At 34.6% G+C, this 6000-nt stretch overlaps 1 pseudogene; it reads left to right on the top strand.

The window, feature by feature from the left end:
• The first annotated feature begins 1951 nt into the window (after positions 1-1951).
• Positions 1952-2625, top strand: LOC148207966 (UPF0481 protein At3g47200-like; annotated as a pseudogene).
• Positions 2626-6000: the final 3375 nt, after the last annotated feature.

Genomic DNA, 6000 nt, shown 5'->3' with positions numbered 1-6000 from the left:
AACCCAGCATTTGCCACTGCCTTTGCAATTTGCTTTACTAGTTTTTTTAAAAAAGAAATTATATTCTATTATATTTACATACCCTAAATTTTCCTGTTTATTTGATATGGTATTTGTATTATAACCACTCAGATTGTTTCACGTTACCCTTCTGTTATGAGATAGGAAACGACAAACAAATGGTCGTACTAAATCGAGAGAGACAACCTACTAAGACCAAGTCGGGCGGAGCAGGGCTCACATAAAAACGACAACCAAATGGTCGTACTAAATCGAGAGAGACAACCTACTAAGACCAAGTCGGGCGGAGCAGGGCTCACATATATATACACTGAATACATAAAATACAACTTTATTATTTTTTTATTGAATCTTTAGAGAAAAAAAAAACACATTGTATTCTTTATGTTCTCTTTATGATAGCCACCAAATCACTTGTACTAAGTGATAAGACGCAAGTCAATACAAGTATAATTTGTCTGTTCTTAAATTTATGATAGCCACCATTGCAAGCCATGTTTAAACCTAAAACCTTTCTCATTCATTATCCTCGATATTTCTACCATTGTCAAGACAAAGGTAAAAATGTTGCATGATATCACATTCGTTCTTTCAATAATTATGCAAGTGGTGTGCTACAAATTGAAAAAAAAATGAAAAAGAGAAGGGAAGAAAAAAGAGGGGTGGTGTTCTGATGATGAAAAGAAACTACATTGTGTCGTTTATATAGAGAATACATTGGAGAAATATTTTTCAAGAAGCAATTAATTGATGTCACTTCTCCAATATCGTTAGTATTTGAAGATGGGGCCAGATAATTCAAAAGAATAGTAGTTCATTGTCTTATGTGATTATCATGCAACTTATCATCTTTTTTTATCTTGAATTTGAGCCTCTAAATTCCCTTTTATCTCATCCTACCTAAGCCCCATTACAACCATTGTTAAAGTCCCTTCGATTTTTACATTCAATTCATCTTTAAGTGGGGAGATTTGATTGATCATTTGCAAGCCTATGATAATAACATGCTTTGTTTTGATTTTGAAAGTAAAACATCCTAAAAACATTTTGAGAGATTTGAGTGAAAGTCTGTGAGGGTATTAAGTCTTTGCATTTGATTTCAATGAGTTAATGAGATGCTTGAGTTTTTTTTTTTTTAAAATTATATCTTACCATTGCTTATTCTCTGATTGTCATTTTGATTCATCTCATAGATGTGTGACTGAATTTACTTGTATTATTGGTTATTGAGAAAGATGAAAGGAGATTAGAAAGGAGATTTCAATATGTTGCGTTAAGATATAATTGAGGATAAGCATGATTTAGGTGGGGGAGAATTTGATAAGATGAGTTTTACACCCTTTAACTTTTCTGTATTATGCATGAGAGCATTGGGTATAAAGTGTTAAGGATCTCACATTGAAAAGAAAATGGACCTAACAATGGTTTGGTTTGTAATAGACATGGACTACTCATCTCATTGCCAATTGGTTTTAAGGTGGAACCCCGCTCAAATGAGCATCTGGTCCAAAAAATGGGATCTGGTCAAGATCGATGAGCCAAAAGAGCCACGATCTTGATGGGGCATGTTAAGGATCCCACATTGAAAAGAAAATGGACCTAACAATGGTTTGGTTTATAATAGACATGGGCTACTCCTCCCATTGGCAATTGATTTTAAAATGGAACCCATGAATATTGATATAATATCTAAAAAGGTTATATTATCTTGATGGATGTTATGTTGCATGTTTGTTGTGCTATTTCTACCTTTTAATGTATTCCTTATCAGGAATTGACAATGCTTGAGAACCAACTCCCTTTCTTTGTACTTCAAGCTCTATTTGACCTACTTCCATCCCCCCCATACAATGAAAGATGACATCTCCTTCGTACAACTTACAGGATTTTTTATCCAAGGGGTTGATAGGAGGGTATGAGCTTCCTGATGATGTCCTCCAGTACAGGAGAAGTAAAGCACTTGGTCGATTTATTAAGTTTCTACTACGTCCCCTCAGCTGACACAGAGGAGGATTCGCAAACAGTGAGATTGAAAATAGAGAGTTTCTTCTTCCCCCGACTATAACTCAGCTCAGCGAGGCTGGGGTCAAGGTGAAGAAAGAAATAGGAGCCAAAAGCTTGATGGACATAAGCTTCAAAAATGGGGTTCTACAAATCCCACCTTTTGAAATCCACGATGACTTCGAAATCTACGTACGAAACTTGATGGCATTTGAACAGTACCGCGTACAAGGGTCTGCCGGAGAAAGATATGTAGCCCATTATATTGAGTTCTTGGATGGGTTGATAAGCACAGAGAAAGACGTGGCTTTACTTGTGAAGGAGGAAATCATAATCAACCACATTGGTGGCAGTGACAAAGAGGTTTCCGAACTGTTTAACAATTTATGTAAATATACTCACATTCCAGATGACTTTTACTACTACGGTACGAGCAAAAATTTACATGATCACTGCAAGAAATGGTGGCACCGATCCAAGGCTACACTGAGACGTGACTATTTCAATAGTCCATGGGCTTCTATCTCCGTCGTCGCTGCTACCTTCCTCATTTTACTCGCTCTCCTTCAGACCATATTCACTGCTATATCCACTTTCAAGTGAAACCATGTCTCCATTTCTTACTTTCTTTTTCATTTGTTGCTCCTTTATTTTACTTGTTGATTAAATGTCAACTGCATTCGCCACTGCCTTTGCTTTGCTTTGCTAGTTTTTCTAAATAAAATATTCTGTTATGTTCTTATTTCTTTGTCGGGGTCTTTGTTGTATAACCACTTCGATTGTTCCACGTTACCTAGAACTTAGTTGTTAACGAATGGTACTGCATCTGAGTTAGGGCCTAGGGCCATTTATATACCCTTTCACTTATGGGCTTGAAAATACTTATGGGCTTGAAAATTCAATACGGGACCTCCTGCATGCTTTGATTCCATATCAATATTTGTTTGATTTCGCAACGAACCATCACAAGTAATATAATAACGAGTAGAGTGTTGTTTCCACAAAGAATATACCTTGATTTTATCTAAACGCCGAACATGTAATGAAAGAGAAAGTGTAAGAAATAAATTCTAAGACTAGTTCGATAAAAAGAAGAAAATAAGACAACTATCAAGAAACAAAGCAAAATCAAATGGAAGAAAATAACTAGATTAATTTTTTTTTTTCAAATTTGTGATATATGTCTTCTCTCGAGTTTTTCCTTTAAAAAAAATGTAACGTTGCTGCATATCGTCTCTTGAAGTGAACTTCGTTATCCCTTCAAGAGACGACAAAGAGACGACCTGCAATGTCATGTAAGTAGGTTGTCTTTATAAGTAGACTTCATTACCTCTCCTCAAGGAAGGACTTGATGGTTTGAAATATTTCAAAAATATTACTTTTGGAATAAGTTTCAAATTAGCATTATTTTCAAAATAAGTTTCAATTTTAGCAATATTTTATTGGGCAAATGCTTTTGGTGCTATCCTTTGGCACATATGGCTAGAAACAAACAATCGAACTTTCATGGGAGCATTCTAAATCGATAGTTCAGCTTTGGGACAAAATTAGAATTGTTGTTCCATCTTGGTCAACTAAATTGTCATTTTTCGTTGTAATTATGATATCTCCACTATTGCTCTAAATTAGAGTGCCTTTATATAGCTTCTTGCTTTTGTAGTATGTTTCTCACATACTTTATCAATAGAAAAGTTTCTCTTAAAAAAAAATCCAATAATTAAGTCAATTGAATAAAAATAAATGTTTTTTTTTCAGATTTAAGAAATTCACCCATGGACCACAATAATGAAAGTATTTCATAAAATTACCGCCACGAAGATTTGTTGCTTGGGTGAAAAATTCAAGTAGTCTCTTAATTTTGTTTGAAAATATTTGACTCCTTGATGATAAGGATTACAGCTATTAATGTTTGACAACTAAAAAAAGATGTAAAACTAAATAATTTTTTAAAAAGATAATAAATTGTCAATTTTTGAAGGGTGTGATTAAGTATAAGATTTATAGTCATCATTGTTAAGGAATCAAGTATTTAAAAAAACAAAAAGTATTTTCTTTTTTCTCTTACTTAAAATATTAGGTTAACAATAATATAAAAAATTAATTACAAGTTAAGGAAAACATAAAACTAATAATCAATCACCGGCCAACTTTAATTTTCTTAACACCATTTATAGATATTCCCAATTTTCATCGGATCAAACTAAAATTCCTACGAAACAATTAGGCTCCTCTCCCTCATTAATGCCCCATGTATATGTCTACAAAGAGATTCAGCCAAGGGTATGAGAATTGAACAATATTGTTATTCACTGTGTTTCATTATTGTTATTCGAGCAATGACTTATTCGCTGTTAAATCTTATAAATCCATCCTCTCATTCTTTGCAACCGGACAAATAGATTCCATTTTTACCACTTTATGAGATGATATTCCCTAAAAAATGTAAAGTCTTCATTTGGTGCATCCTCCGCCGTGGTCTCAACACAGACGAAAAGCTCCAGAATCGTCTTCGATCAGTCGCCATTAGTCCCAGCCGGTGTATTTTGAGCAAGTGCAATTCTAAATCTCTGGACCACCTATTTCTTCATTGTCCTATACGGTGGATCTTTAGACCCATATTTTTGGTATCTTCAATATTTCCCTTCCCTCTCTGAGCACATTGAAGACTTCATCGAGGAAGCTCTTTCCTTTAAGAAGGAAATAGGAGGGGAATTATTTGGAGCAATGAAATGGTAATATGTTCCTCACGTACCTGCTTAATGAAATGGTATCATTTCAATAAGATAATAAAATAAAATAAATAATTAATCCATTACGAGACTGAACTTAAACACACAAGAATACATTATACTCGAGGGAAGAAAATAACAAAGGTAATTAAACCAATCTGACCATAGTTCAACTACATTAAATATTTTCTTAAAGATTGGATGTTTAAATTCCATTGAACAAAAAAAAATAACATGTAACTTTGAAAGGTACAACATAGGCTGCCTGTGTCAAGAAATTTAATAGAGAAAATGAGGGTAGCTATAGTACGACACTCGAGTAGAGAGGAGAGGTACATTGATGAACAGGTACCACCTCCGAATGAGAGAGATCCAGGAATCATTGAAGCATAGTTAAGAAAGAGCTTAAAAGAATAGTTACTACCTATACCAACAAGATGCACCTTTCTTTTTCGATAACTCGATCGTAAGAACTCCAAATTTAAGCGTACTTGACTTGGAGAAATCGTTGGTTGGGTGACCTCGTTGTTGCTTTACTAAGAAGCATGTGAGTAAGGACACAAAGCATACTGATAGGACTCTATTAGTCTATAGGAATAGTTTACACTCTTCTAAGTAACTCAGAACTAGACGGTACCACAGCCAAGTTATAGGAGAATGCTGGGGCAAGGCCGAATGAGTCCGAATCCTGGACTTAGTGCGTTACATATAGTTTATCGATTGATGGTCTTCAAAAGTCCTTTTCTGCTGAGCTGTCGGTTGATCCGGAAGAGATTGACTTGACTTGGTTTGCTGACATTTGCATTAGTGACCTGGTCTGGTCTCTAATATTAACTATATATGTGGCTCATTGTCCTTTAGCTGCAGGGTAAAAATATATTAACTCTATTACTTCTTTTATTTTCCCACGTGACTATTGTTGAAAACCAATAGTCATGTAACTCTATTACATGACCACTGCAGGAAATGGTGGCCCCGATCCAAGGCTACACTGAGAAGTGACTATTTCCATAGTCCATGGGCTTATATCTCCGTCTTGGCTGCTACCTTCCTCATTTTACTCGCTCTCCTTCAAACCATATCCACTGCTATATCCACTTTCAACTAAAACCCATGTCTGATGTCTTCCTTTATGTGTTTCTTCCTTGCTTCTTTTATTTTTAAAATTTTAAAAAGGAGAATTATATTAAAAAGATACATTTTTTGGTAAATATATTATTTTAAGTTATAAACGTCATTTTTTTTTAAA

This window comes from Momordica charantia, unplaced genomic scaffold (genome assembly GCF_013281855.1).
Source record: "Momordica charantia cultivar OHB3-1 unplaced genomic scaffold, Mcharantia_2.0 BLBB01000012.1, whole genome shotgun sequence".
NCBI lineage: Eukaryota > Viridiplantae > Streptophyta > Magnoliopsida > Cucurbitales > Cucurbitaceae > Momordica > Momordica charantia.
Note: the sequence above shows the minus strand (reverse complement) of the source record. Positions and strands in the feature narration are given on the sequence as shown.